At 41.0% G+C, this 15047-nt stretch overlaps 1 long non-coding RNA gene across 1 annotated transcript in view; it reads right to left on the bottom strand.

The window, feature by feature from the left end:
* Positions 1-14826, bottom strand: part of LOC133475870 (uncharacterized) — a 41834-nt gene extending 27008 nt beyond the window's left edge. Inside the window, exon 1 of the long non-coding RNA XR_009787960.1 lies at positions 14730-14826. This is a non-coding gene — a long non-coding RNA (uncharacterized LOC133475870). The remainder of the gene's footprint in view (positions 1-14729) is intronic.
* Between the last annotated feature and the right edge of the window lie 221 nt (positions 14827-15047).

The raw sequence follows: 15047 nt of genomic DNA, 5'->3' as shown, positions 1-15047 counted from the left end.
CATTGTGGGCCAAGAGGCAATGATCCACTTGGGTTGCTGCAAAGCCATTTTCTCTCCTCTTCCACATCTGACGCTGTCTCACTCTGTCACTCTTGGATTCTTTTCATCCGAACAAGTACTGTTAAGATAAAGATCTGAGTGTGCAAGAGAGCAAGTCGGCTTTGTGATCTACCACTTTGCAAGAGGTCACAGACTCGATGTCTTTTGTTTGCTTGTCACACTCATCAGAGGAAGCGAAGTATCGGTCCTTGCTCAAGAGAAGCATTCAGGAAGTGAACTGACCTCTTTAGCATCCATCCACCCATATTCTCTACTGCTTATCCTGTTCAGGGTCACGGAAAAGCTTGAGGCCATCCCAGTTGACGTCGGGCGAAAGGCGAACTATACCCTGGACAGGCCACCAGTCAATCACAGGACACATAGGGAGACAAACAACATTCTACACTGAAAGAAACCAGGGAACTAAATACAAACAGATTGACGAGGCAACGAGGAACACCTGGACAAGACACGAGTGGCTGGACGGAGCTGATTGGTTGACACAAGGTAGAACGTTGATGAGAACAGGTGGACACAATAACTAAATGAGCACACAAGACATGAAAAACATGGAACACAGGAAAACATGAAACAAAACAAAACACAACATAAACCAAAACATAGACCATGACATCCAAATTGACTTAGATTGCTTATTTTGATCTTTAACTGCTGGTATTACCATACACTCTGCGACGTTCTACACCCAAAACAACAGAAGGCATTCAGTAATTATCAACTTTGTTCTCAAACCTTCTACATATTACAGAATCTGAACGGCTACTTAATGGTCACTTCACAACCGTGATGGCTTATTCCAAGCAAAACAAGAAGACAAAACCCTATCACTGATTAGTATTTACTGTCTGTTGTAATGTTCCATTGGTATGCGCAACCACTGTACCTTCCTCAAGAACATTTTTCTGAAAGTAAAAATAGAAATATAAAGAAACAAAAAAAGATCTATTGACTTCAAAGGGGATGAGGAGATCTTGATGAGTCCAGGACGCTCGACATTATTGCCAAAGAAACCGTTCTCTCTCTGGAGTGTAAATCCTCAGCAAGTACGTGGAGGGAATTTAAAGATGATGCTCATGTGTGGAAACTTGTGCAATCTCATCTGGAACGAGGTTGCTCCCAGATGTTGTTGAGGTCGACAACCCCCTCATCAGCGTTTTAATCATTGCACCTCCTGTGAATTTTAAGGAGTTTTCTCAAGTTCGTTGCATTCATGGAAGGGTACTCTCCCTTCTTTTTCAAGAGATTTGCTTTTGTCGGCTAAATTACAGAAACTAATGTGAAACTAAAGAGACCTTTGTTAGGGTTAAAAAATGCCTTGGAAAGGTGTGTCAATGCAACTCTTAATCCACATTTAGCATAGGTCATTCCTGACCAACTTTAACAAAAAGATATTATGCACATTCCTTTACGGCATCAAAATATAAAGCAACAGGCCACCAATTAAGTTTTCTGACTCTCCAAAAAGATGCTCGAGAACACGGAAGTGGAAAAAAAAAACACCTATGGAGAAGAAGTGACGAATCTTGAGTATACCGTCGTTATGATACAAAGACAATCATAAATGGAAATAGCATTATGTGTACTGACTTTATCCTCACCGTGTGTGGGGTTTCCCACGTTTTAAAAAAATGTATTACGATGCCCAAAAAAAGTATGATGTACAAAGCCAATTAAACAAAATTCAACCTAAAACACTACAAAGCAACACAAAAATGAATACTGACTTGTCATCAATGCCCTTAGTTGTGGTTGACAGGTGCCACTTAATTTTAATGTGCATTTTACACAAGGGATGAAGCAAAAAAAAAAAAAGGTAGGTGCCCAGTCGATGCACACATCAAGGAATAACACAACAGAATGTAACAGGACTAAAGTATTTTTTCTTTCACTTCCCAGCATTTTGATTGACAGGGTCAGCAAGGGGCTGCCTATTATTCAAATAAACTGCTTCAAAGTTCGTTAATACAACATTTTACTTTGTAATACCATGCCACCACGTCACTCACACATTAAAATGGTTTGTTTATCTCCCTTTGTTTAGCTCCCTCAGTATTTATTCAGGATACAAAACAGAAAAAAAGCAAGGGGAATTTAAAAAGTGGTTGGATAATGAGATTGATTATTAGCTTGGAGCTCCAAGCACAATAGGTAACTTTTTATATTATGAATAACAATATATCACTAATTATTTGAAAACATGGACTGTGAATGGCCCTGTCAGTCATGGATTTGCATATAATTATCTGTCTGCCTAGCCATCCATCTATCCATCCATCCATTCATCAATCCATGCAGTCATCTATCTATCCGAATGAGGCTTAATGTGATTTATTCACTTAGCAACAAATAAGTATTGATGTGTCATAGTTTGGCTGGCTGAGGACCATTTGGGGTGGGGGGGGGGGTGCCATTGGCTGTCTGGCAGGGGGCCACCCCATCTGGGAAGGAAAAGTATGGGAGCATTGTCACTGCTCTTGGCTGGGGTGGCAACAGACAATGTGAGCGGGAACCATTACAGTATAAAATACTCAATGCGCTGGTGATAACCACTGGTGACTTAAATATGTCAGCTCCAATCGTTCATATACCCCCCATCTCCCCATAGCTGTGTGCCAGCCAGTGGCAGGTTAAAATAAAGAAATAAATAATGTATTCAATGAATTGAATTGATTTCTACAATGAATCGGAGGGTTTGATGTCCGCTGTTCACATATTTATGAATGGATTACATCTGCCATCCATCACGCATACCCGTGGAGCTCAGAATTTGTCTGCCTGTGCCCCGATCAAATTAACCAAAATCGCATTAGACCAGCAGTCTACCAACTGCGTTTTGACCGACTTTTTTCCATCAAATTGTGACTGAGCACTGGCCCATCTCAAAGGGCATACCCTCCTTGCGCCCAGCTAGGCGCTTGACCGGGCTACCAAATTAGCAAACATGCGCAGCGAGCCTTGTGCTTGCACAAAAATGAAGACATGGCAGGTTTTGCGCTCCAACGCAGATTCGCCGTCTACAAAAACTGTGCCCTCAGTCTTAACATTAAAGATGATAAAGGTGATTTGAATCAAAGCACAGTGGTTCCTTGAGATGCAAGTGAGATGACTTATGAGTTTAACGAGATAAAAGCTATCAGCAGTTTGGCAGATAGTGAAAAATTCTTCAAAACACAGTTGCTAAATGTATGCAGTGGGCAAATCTAAAGCAGAAACTCATCACTAAAAGGCAGAACACCTCACCACTCCATATAACCTCGCTCACTCAGTCCCAAGGGGTCCAATTTATGCAATTTCAAGCATCAACCGCACATTGTAGATGCACAAGCAGATAAAGGCAACGTCTCCACAAACAAGTGGGTTTATTTTCCTTCTTTTTTTTCATAGAATAAAAGCCGACTCAAATGTCATTTTAGTTAATTAAATAATATAATATATCTATATATACACACAGTATGGTCGGGGCGGGGGGTCAGAAATGTTTGCCCTTAAGGCCGAACAAGACGACATGATCACGTTTGTAGTGTGAGCTTCCAACCCTAGCCTACTGTCAGCTGTGTCTTCTTAAACATTAATGCTGTGTTTTCCCGGCCAAGCTCCCCAGGCGTTAAATGTCTAGACACCACATTTGGAGCTCTCGTAGGTAATCAATTATTACTAAGATTTTAAGAATGCTTCCTGTAGTGAGTCGGCTTCTTTCAAATCATCATGTCTGTTTGGTTTCAATTCGCAGGATCCATTTCCTCACCTTTTGACCAGAAAAGTGTTTTCGGTTAAGGCTTCAACTTTTGATTTTCAAATCCATTTCATCTCCTTTGCTTTGTCGATCCAAACAGAAGTCTACCTAAGAAATAAATAAAAAAGATGAACCTCGTCTGCAGGGAGGCGGTTCCACATATAAATATATATTTTCTTCAGTGGTAATGGTAGTGCTTCAATTTGAAATAAGTTATTTGGCCTGTGTCAATGTGTCGTCCTTGAACCGAATCATCATCCCTCAAAGCTTTATTTACCAGGGTCTTGCTTGTCGCACACACACACACACACACACACACACACACAGACACACACACACACACACGCACACAAAGAAGACCTTTAATTTAGCTGTACCACTGTGTCTATTCTTGTGGTCAATCCCATTCACAAGCATTGACGATGAAATCTAATACAGCCTCCACACTAGTTCTTTGGGTGTCATCAGGGGGCAGTATTCATTGATTAGACATGATCCCCCACCCCCCTCCCCCCTCCCCCCTCCTTTCCTAAGAGGCTGCAAGTCCCCGGCCATTACACCACAACTGGCCACAGGGGACGTTCAAGGACAATCAGAGCAAACAGACTTAGTGCTACCACTTAAGTGGGAGTGTATTGGGCGGGATTTGTGCAACTAAAAAGCAAAAGGGTCTGGAGAGTGGCAACATAGATGAATGGAGGACGTAGTTGAACAATAGCTATGATGCATTATGGGATTTTATGGAAGGTCTCTCACAGTTTACAGTTCTGAGACTTAACGTTGTTATAGTGGTGCATCGTTTTTAACAGTTTACTGATGAGCTGACTCTCCACCTTTTGAAAGTGATTGTGGCTTGTTATGCAATACTAACACAAAAGTACTGGAGAATCTTTGTCAAGGTTGTTTATAGCATCTTGTTGAAAGATGTGTTATTTTATAAATACTATCATTCATTGCACGCAGAGAGTCATTTTATTTAGATAGCGACAATTCACAATAGAAATTGTGTCGGGGCACTTTAGATATGGAGCAGGTCTATTACCACCAGAGACCAATTGACGGGCTGCAACACAAAAGCCAACAAGCGGCATTTAGACAAAAAATAGAGCTGCGCCTACTAGCAGACTGCCTTTCGTGGCATTATTCGATGTTGTATTTCCTAACACAGCAAAGCCAAACAACTCCCAAGCTGGTTGAAATTTATTTATTTATTTATGTTCAGAAAATAGCCATATCTGTTGCAGTACAGTAATTTGACAATGAATGGTGCTGTTGCTCCATGATATCTCTGTTTATGACCGAAGAAATAAACTTCTGGGTCTGATGTCAGTTGTGCTTTGCTGTTGCTGCATACTTGAATAAAGCTCACGTGCACATTCAATAATATGCATTTTAATGCAGCTTACATCATTTACACTGTAGCCAGTCACTCGCCCATGCATACAGTATTTACATCATCATGCAGGACGACACAACTAGGTTTGGACGGTTTAGGGTGGCTTAGCCCCCACAAAAAAACTCGTTACTCATCACATCCGTCCTGTAAAAATGTCTAGGTCCATAATTTCTCATTAAGATGCTGCTAATGTACAATCGCTTCGACTGTGCTTCACGGTGAGCGTAAAATATGATAACTTTCAACTGTATTGCCTATGGTTAGTTGCGTAAAACAGTTCAAGAGACTCATGAGATCATTGGTGAGATTGGTTTTAGTGATCAGGTCCGGAGAGTCTACAAGGAGCCCTTCGCCGATGTTGGTCGCAAATAATTGGGTCAACAGGATCTTGACGATAGCAGCAATGGAGAAGAAAATACTAATAAGAACTTTATTTATATAGCACCTTTAAAAACACCTTTCCAAAGTGCTTTGACAGAGAACACAGGAAGATACCAATCGTCATGCTCATTTATCATATGAAACCCCCGCTACAAAATCTGTGCAATCAATGTGATTTGTCTCCTTTCTCTTTGAAGGGTTAGGATTAAGGGTTAATTTAAGTTAAGGTTAAGGGTTAGTGTAAGGAACTCTAGTTGTAGTACACTCAGCTGTTATGAAATTTTATTTACAAAGCATAATACCATTTCAGTGTACTTTCAATCTAATGTGAAAAATGTTCAATGGTTGATATTTGAAAATCACAGAATTATTATTTAATTCTGTGATTTTTCTGGTTTTGCAATGAACTTACATAAAAGACATCTTTGAAAGACTATCAACAAAACTAAATTTTTTAAATTGACTCAGAATAGCCTCCATAAAAAAGATTACTTTTAACATGGAAACCAGAAATTTAATATTTTTTCTCTAAATTCCCAAAAATTGAAATGGCTGCTTTTGCATTTGAACCCCACATGAGCAAGCACTCAGCACCCAAGGCGAGGAAAACTCCCTCTAAGGAAGAAACCTCAAACAGAGCCGAGACTCCATGTGCGGCGCCCATCTGCCTCAATTAGTCGGGTTCAGATAGAGGAAAGGGTAGTAGCTAGAGAGATAGGAGGACTGCATCTGTGATAAGCAGTGTGTACTATACTAATCAAATTAGAATGAATAATGTTATGGTAATTAGCAGTATTAAGGAATTCATATTGCTAAATAATTGCGCTAAAAGATGCAGAAGTAAAATAGGGGGATTAAGCGAAGTTAGTGACACAGTATCTCACAAGACTAGGAACAAGAACTACAGTAAATTAGTAAAAAAAAAAAAAAAATAAAATAAAAAAAAAAGAACATGTAGCAATTGCTGTCTAACTGGAAACCACCACAAGTGGCCCTTAAAATCTAATCTTGACTCAAAATGGGTGACACACCTCAGCATAAGGTTCGATTCCGGCCTCCCTTATGTGGAGTTTGCATGTTCTCCCCGTGCCTGCGTGGGTTTTCTCCAGGTACTCCGGTTTCCTTCCACATCCCAAAAACATGCACAGTAGGTTAACTGAAAACTCTAAGTTGCCCGTCGGTGTGAATGTGAGTGCAAATGGTTGTTTGTTTCTATGTGCCCTGCGATTGTTTGGTAACCAGTTCAGGGTGTACACCGCCTCTCGCCCAGTCAGCTGGGATAGGTTCCAGCACACCCGCGACCCTAGTGAGGATAAGCAGTATGGAAAATAGATGGATGGATTGATGGTTATGGCTTGAAACTCTTTTTCATCAAATATTTACTGAAAATATGACTTTACAAGGGCGGCACGGTGGACAACTGGTGAGCACATCTGCCTCACAGTTCTGAGGACCCGGGTTCACATCTGGCCTCACCACTGTAGAGTTTGCATGTTCTACCCGTGCCTGCGTGGATTTTCTCCAGGTAGTCTGGTTTTCTCCCACATTCCGAAAAATATCCATGGTAGGTTAATTGACGACTCTAAATTGTCCATAGGTGTGAATGTGAGTGCGATGGTTGTTTGTTTATATGTGCCCTGTGATTGACTGGCGACCAGTTCAGGGTATCTTCTCGCCCGAAGATAGTTGGGATAGGCTCCAGCACGCCCACGACCCGAGTGGGGATAAGCGGTACGGAAAATGAACTTTACAGTTGCACAGGTTAGTAAAAGACAGGGGCACATTACATGTCATCGCCATACAAACAGAATTCTATTGTTAACCAAGGACACCCAGTGCTAAATTTGCTGGAGTTCAAATATTTCATTTCCCACTATTTTTATGAGTGCACTATAAGGGGTTAAAAACATCCTTCAGTGTCTTGCCTCAAACTGGTGTTTCACATTTTATGATCTAATTACATTGGGCATTTCCAAGTTACACCTTTACGAGAGAAAAACACTTAATTAGCTCTCCATTGACATTTGGTAAATATTTGTTATAGTTCCAAATCCAACAGAAAGTACGGAAGTATTTTTAAACACAGCGGTGTAAAAAACTAAACTAAACAAAAACAAAAAAATGTTGCGGATGACAGGATGTACCAGGCTCCTAAACTGACAAAAAAGATACAATAATAATGTGACATGAATATGAGGAATCAGTAGGAAGACTGGGAAAACTATGCCACCCTGATATTCAGCTAGCTGCCATTTTTGTCACATTGACATCAAACACTCCGTTTTAGGTGACAGTGTTTGTGCAAGTTAGCTGAAGCACTGTGACACCAGCCACTACTGTTATAAAACAATGTGGCTACATCTCAAAGCCATTGAAAGATTCAAGGATTTAAGGAATTTAATTGTCAGACCAACACGTTACAACCTTTTTGAATGATTTATGACGGCGAAAGGGATTAACATTGAAATAACAGTTTGTGAACATAAAACGTCTTTTAATTCGAGACAGCTGTAAAATACAAAAATTAACTAAACTAATATAGTCAAAACCAAATTGCACCAATTTAATTTTTACAACAAAGTACTGCCATTAAAAAGCAAAGGAAATAAATTTACTAGTATCCCTCCGCAGAAAATGTCACAGGCGGCATGCCAAAGGACAAACACTTGCCCTTAATACGAGGAACAGCCGAACAATATGCCTCAATATATATCTTAAAGAGTAAATTCTCCTACAAATCTCGACTGTTGGCACATACTACACAAAAATTATTTGTATATTGTTAACTATTCTGCAGATCAATACAAAGACAGCGGTACCTTCCAAACAAGAGGTATAGGGACTGACTGTTAACATGAAATTACAGCCAGCCAACACTAAAGGCTAAAGAGTCCTTTTTAAATGCTGTCGTGGCTAACGAATGCAGCACATTCCTGAGGTCCAATCTGCGAACAGGCCTCCTTGCTTGGCACCGATTGGAGAGTTGAATCAGGGATGAAGGCCACCAATAAGGGAGGAACCGTTGGAGATTCTCAGCAAGGTCTAGCACACACAGATTAAACACACTAACACAATGGCAATTGTCCCAGAAAAGCCCAATAAGACCCAAGACCTATGAAATAAAAATAGAATAAGAAAATAAGATACAAGTAAAATACAAGGATAAAAGAAATGTTTCTCCCCAGTTGTCAGTGTGCGCAAATATGGAAATGCAATAAGGATGTGGATGCAGAAGAAATACAAATGCAAGAGGCCTCAATAGTGCATGATATTTACATGGTCATTTGTACATATAAAAGAGAATTAGGTGTTCATCGTGCAGGGATGAACAGGCATGAGGTTGTGACTGAGACAAATTCCTTGTGTGTTTTGAAGATACTTGGCAAATAAAGATGATTCTGATTCTGATTCTGATGTCGGGGCTACAGGGCATTGTTCGAGTTTAACAGTCTGACAGCTTCCAGAAAGAAGCTGTTCCTCAGCCTGGTGATCCTACACTGGATGCTCTTTAGCCTCTTTAGCTTGAGGGGAGAGGATGGAAAAGAGGGTGTGAGGGGTGGATTGGGTCCTTGATGATGCAGGGAGCCCTCTTTCTACATCTGCTGTTAAAGATGTCTATGGTGGTGAGAAGGCTGTTCTCCGCAACCTCCTGAGCAGCATTTACCGTCCTTTCTTGTGCCTTCCTCTCTGCAGCCGAGCAGCTGCTGTTCCACACGTGATGCTGGTGTTGAGGATGTTCTCCACCACACATCTGTAGGAACTCTTCAAAACAACGCTCCTCATTCCAGCACGTCGCAGCTTCTGGGAGACCACTTCCACTGCTACTCCTCTGATGTACCGTTGGATTCGCTTACTACTGTGGCTGTGAAGTGTGCTGTGTGAGCTCAATCATAAGGCAATGAAAAATGGCTTATGCTCACCAAGTGGGTTGACAAATGAGGTTTGGAAAGGTTCATGACCCTGGATAGGAAAAGGATGTCCGACAGCCTAACACATTATGGAGATTTTTTACAAAAACAGCACCATAAGAATTCCGAGAAGAATATGTTCATAGACATCATTTCACAATCTATAAATAAAAAAACATATTGCAAACAAAGACAAATCCTTATGATGAGTCACCACTGTAGTAAAGTATTGGTCTCCTAAGATGTCTCCTTGGCCCAAGTTCTGTGTTTTTTTTTTGGGGGGGTAAGCACATCTGCCTTACAGTTTTGAGGACACGGGTTCAAATCAGGCCTCGCCTGTGTGGAGTTTGCATGTTCTCCCCGTTCCTGCGTGTGTTTTCTCCGGGTACTCCGGTTTCCTCCCCCATCCCCAAAAAAATGCATGGTAGGTTAACTGCAGACTCTAAATTGCCCATAGGTGTGAATGTGAGTGCGAATGGTTCTTTGTTTATATGTGCCCTGCGATTGACTGACGACCAGTTCAGGGTGTACCCCGCTTCTCGCCCGAAGATAGCTGGGATAGTGCTCCAGCACGTCCGCGACCCGAGTGAGGATAAGCGGTTTGGAAAATGAATAAATGAATGAATCCAAGCTATTCTGTTTGTCTGTCTTGTTATATCTGAGCTGTGAAATTTTGTATATCTATCCATCTATTTTCTATAACATATATCCTCTTTGGGGCCACGGGTGCGTTGTAGCCTATCCCGGCTGACTGGGCAAGAAGCGGGGTACACCCTAGACTGATCAAGTATCAGCCAATCTTAGGGCACAGAGAGACAAAAAACATTTGCTCTCACATTCCCACCCATACCCACGAACCTAGTGAGGATAAGCGGTACAGCACTACCCATGGACGCTGTAGAGTTTTCATTGCTGCCGGAGCACCCAGATAGAACCCATACAATTACGAGGACAACATACTGTACTGTGCAAACTCAATACCGGAGGGACTGACCTGAGATTTAAACCCAGACTAGCTAAACACTTCCCCCCCGTGCTGAAAACTTGTTTGTATTGTACAAATATATCCAAATATTTCTTGTTTTCTTTGTTATTAATGACATCAATAACATTCAGACAGTAAGCAATTATAGAAGTTTTCCTGGTCTGTAAATGTTTGTTGTTTTTAGGTATGGATCCAAGCATTAAAAGCCACGTACACCAAGCAATTGTAATCTTTAATTTATAACAATATTCAGTGTAAGTTGTAAAACATTCTGGGAGTATATAGTTGTAAATTGGACCCCAAAAAAAAAAAAATTGATTTCCTGTTTTCAGGAGACGCCTGATGGCATAATTGCTGTTCCATCTCATTTACTCGTCAAATGCGTCACTCCTCCCTCTAGGCGCATGTCCACCACAGGTGACCCTGTAATTGCCCCTCTGTGAAGCTCAGCAATGAGCTGTGGACTCCCCTGCACGATCAAGTATCAAATTATCATTAATTGGCAGGGTCGGGATGGGGTGCACATGACTGGCATGCAAATAGGGAATGTCTCTCGCCGCTGAACAACACGGGAGAAAGCTAATTTAGCTACGGAAAGACAATAATCTAAGAAGTCTCGTCATAGATGTAGGAGGGAAAATGTCGGGTGGGTGTGGGTAATAGCACCGTGGGGATGTGGAAAGATGGGAAACCGCCCTGCTCGAGCACCATATTGATCATCTTTCTGCAGTGTTGACACAACACATAACTCTGCAGAGCAACTTCACCTGCTAGACACCGTAGCGGTTCATCTGAGACCTCCGTGTTTGCTCCCCCTTAGCAACAAAACAAACTGGATTGGTTTGGAGACAATGCCTATTTGCGAATAACACTGGTTTACTTAGTTTTTTTAAATGAGGCACGATTTAACACTCTGGCTGGCAAATTCATGCATGGCAAGGCTTCTCCTGCAGCTTTAATAATAAATGACCACTATTTATATGATAGCTAATTAGAGGAGATGATGCTATATGCTCACACCACAATCTCCACCTCTGTATTGTTCCACTCCATGGCTAAATCTATCCGTACATGACATTATACGCAGATAGGTGATGGGAATTATATAGTGATGATAAAACCACAATGTGTGTCATAATTGTTGTAGCGTGCATCGGTGAGTCAATAAATGGACTTAAATTTGTTCTACGATCACAAAAGGGACTGCCAGCAGTAACTCCCGCGATCACTAGTCAGAAAAAGTGAAACTAAGTGTTGGTAGCTCGAATACGATCTTTATCGTTTTAAGGGGCACCACGTTGCTTTTTTTTTTTTTTTTTTTTAAATGAACAGGTCCTCGCAACACCAAAACCTCGATAAATCAGTCATTTCTGAACGGTTACTACGTTAAAGTAATTTGGTTAGTTCCACGATGTTAGAGGTTCTAATCTTTGATTCAAGAAACACAAAGAGCACAGTGCACATATTTTCTCAGGTTTAATTTCTAATTCTACAAGTACAGAGTAAAATGCAATCAAAGAGAAAAAGGGAGGAAAATATATATTTTACTTAAGAATGCTGAGGCAAATAGCGAGGGATGGATGACACAGGGTGAGCTGCCTAAGCTGAACCGTTACTATGTACTTTCATGGGCCAAGGGTGAGATTCGTAAGACTTTCCCACTCGTAATATTAATCCCAATATATGAGGCACCAATTTGTACTTAATTTTTGTAAATAGCAAAGTTTGACTCACTGTTTGAAGCCGCAGCAAAAGATGAAGGAGGCCAGCAGAGAGAGTTTTCCATGAGCACCGACTTGAAGGAAGAAGAAAGTTCAGCTTTGCTGAAATTCAGTTTTCTGGGACCAATGGTGCCGAGGTCTGGCTGGCTAGGCGAGTCACACCGCCGTGGCTATGTTTGGGACCAAGTGGCTGCTTTGGGGTGACTAAACCTTTTCTTGTATCTCACGCTTGTCTCATTATTTTTTACCTAGTCTTGAGGTACGGAAAACAACTTTGTCATGAATTGTTCATTTCAATCTAAAGATGACTTATTGTGTCATTTTTAACTTCACCACCACCCTAATACTATTCTTTCCTATATTTGTTCATACAAGAGGAAAGGAATACCAGGGAAAATGTAACCCATCTTAACAAACATCAGTAATAAAATCACATTTCATCATCTGCAATATAGGAAAACAAAACACGAGCTTAAGCTTTGTATCACCAGTTTGTCAGTCCCAAGATTCCCCTCTTAGGAGTGCTGTTGCTTCACTGTTCCGCAACACTTTATCACCACAGGGGCTCGCTTATTGTTGATAACGGAACCTTCAAAAGGGACGAATTTTCTTTGATCCACCAGTTTGTGACTTTGCAGATCCAACTTTGTTGCTAATTAAGTTAGTCCATACCTTCTGTGTTTTAGTCGTTGTACCCATTGGGGGTCTTGAGTTACCACTCTGTCTTCAGAAGAAAGGATGAGGTGTGACTTTATTACTGACGGCTGGTTTGGACGGCCATTTGTTCTTTGGTTTGGAGTCGATGATATTCGTTACATTGTATCATGTAGAATTAAGAAGAATAACTATTTAACTGCACAGTAACTGCTGGGCTTTCCATGACATTGGCTATTGATGATTTTCTATTGGTAAAAGCAGGATCCATCAAGTACATTGTGGTATTATTTCTAATACATGTTCAGCTGGTTTTAAGTATGCCGATCTGATAAGTAAACCACTTTTAAGTAAACCACTCATTGGTTGAGAAGATTCTTCATCAAGTGTAACTTAAATACCTTGTAAATTGAATTCAGTGATTTGTTTCTAAATAAATTTTAAATTATGAAATTGTGCAAAGACTGAGAACTATGTTGTATCGGTACTCAATTGTGGAGCCGTAGTGTTAAACTTTTTTACCACTTCAGTTAGATTTTTGTTGGATAACACTTTGGAAACCTTGTGTTTGTTTAATTTGTGCTATATAAATAAAGTGGATTGGATTGGATTAGATTTTTGGTGTGCGTGGCTAAAACTGGCACAATTGCGACATGCAGTTGGATAGCAACCTATGCCTACACCCTGAAAATGTATGTTTTCTTTGGCTAGTCCTGTGCTGTGGCTGATTTGGACTGTAAGCTGTGAATGTATGTCACAGTGAGAAAGGTGGTGTGGCCGCTTTAGAGCACCTCGTTGTTGGCTTTGAGTACGTGCACGTCACACAGAGAACAGCAGAAGAGCAAGGAGGGCAGAGTTTTTGACTTGACAGCCAACATGGGGCTGGCGTGGCACCTTCAGATTGCCTCACTGTTGACAGTGTGTCCATGCACATCATGGAGAGAAGGCGCAAGAGTGAGGGAAATAGTCTGACATGACAGCGACGATGTGGACGGTGCTTTAGAGCACCTTTTGTCACAGCTTGGAAAGGACCCTACAAGCCGGCAGGATATATTCTAGCCACCGGAGGCTTTAAGTGGATATAACTGTATTTTCCCAGTTTAAACATGTAGTTATGTTGAAGCATAAGAAAGATGCAAGATGAAGTAGCATAAAATTTTCCGGGTCATATAAATGTTATTTGATTGACAATTGACAGATGAGTGGGGTGTGGTTTCAGCGCATTCAGTGGGCATGCCCACAGCATTTGAGAGCAGATAGAATGGCTTGATTTTTAATGATTTTGAAGCCTCAATTTATATACCTAGTGATTTTTTTTTTAATCATTAAAATTTGGCAACGCTGTTAACAAAACTCTTCTCTTTGGTGTGTCAAATGTAGAAGACAGTTATTTTCACTTTAAAGTGACTTTAAAGATGCAGGACAAGCAATTGGAAAAACCAACAGGTGAGCTAACGTTAACTTAACCCTGTTACTGTAGCTTACCTCTGCACTATTGTACTTCACAGTCTCCACTTTAGTGAGTGCGTTTTTTTTTTACTGCCCTCAGCGTGCCCTGGATTAATTTTGTCTCCCACTGAAAAGTAACCACAGGAGACCCTCGGTGTCCTGCACTGTAGTCATCTGTTAGCATGTATCGCTTCGACTGAGCAGGTGAAGTGGAAAAATGACAGCCCTAATCTAAGACAAGTAAAGCTGAGTAGAGCTGCCTGTGCATTGTTAAAGGGGCCCAGACCAAGGATGTACAGTCCTAATTTCGATCAACACCCTGACTGAAACCGATCTCTTCGATATGCACCAATTTTTAATTTAAGATGTAAGCACTATTTACTTAGAAGTTCAAAAAGACATCTTGTAAGGTTAGAAAAAAAATCCTAGATCTGCACCCTACCTTTATCTTGTCATGTCCCCGTTCTCTGCTTCTGCTGTTTTTTATTTTTCAGTCTCCAGTTTCCTGGCTGACTGCTCATGGGCGGAGTCTCCTGTTGCACACCTGATGGCAATGATGATTAGTTGGTTATTTAGGTGCAACAGAAACAGGAGGGCGGCGCTGGAATATTGTATTGCATTGCTCTCTTCTATTGGTCCTCGTTGTTACACACCTGTGTGGATTACGCTATTGCTTCTTGTACCTTAGTATTAGGTTTGGTACCTTTCATGTCTGACCCAAACCCTGAGTCACTTCTAATCTGGTGTGGATTAGATTCCC

The sequence above is a fragment of the Phyllopteryx taeniolatus genome, chromosome 3, assembly GCF_024500385.1.
Source record: "Phyllopteryx taeniolatus isolate TA_2022b chromosome 3, UOR_Ptae_1.2, whole genome shotgun sequence".
NCBI lineage: Eukaryota > Metazoa > Chordata > Actinopteri > Syngnathiformes > Syngnathidae > Phyllopteryx > Phyllopteryx taeniolatus.
Note: the sequence above shows the minus strand (reverse complement) of the source record. Positions and strands in the feature narration are given on the sequence as shown.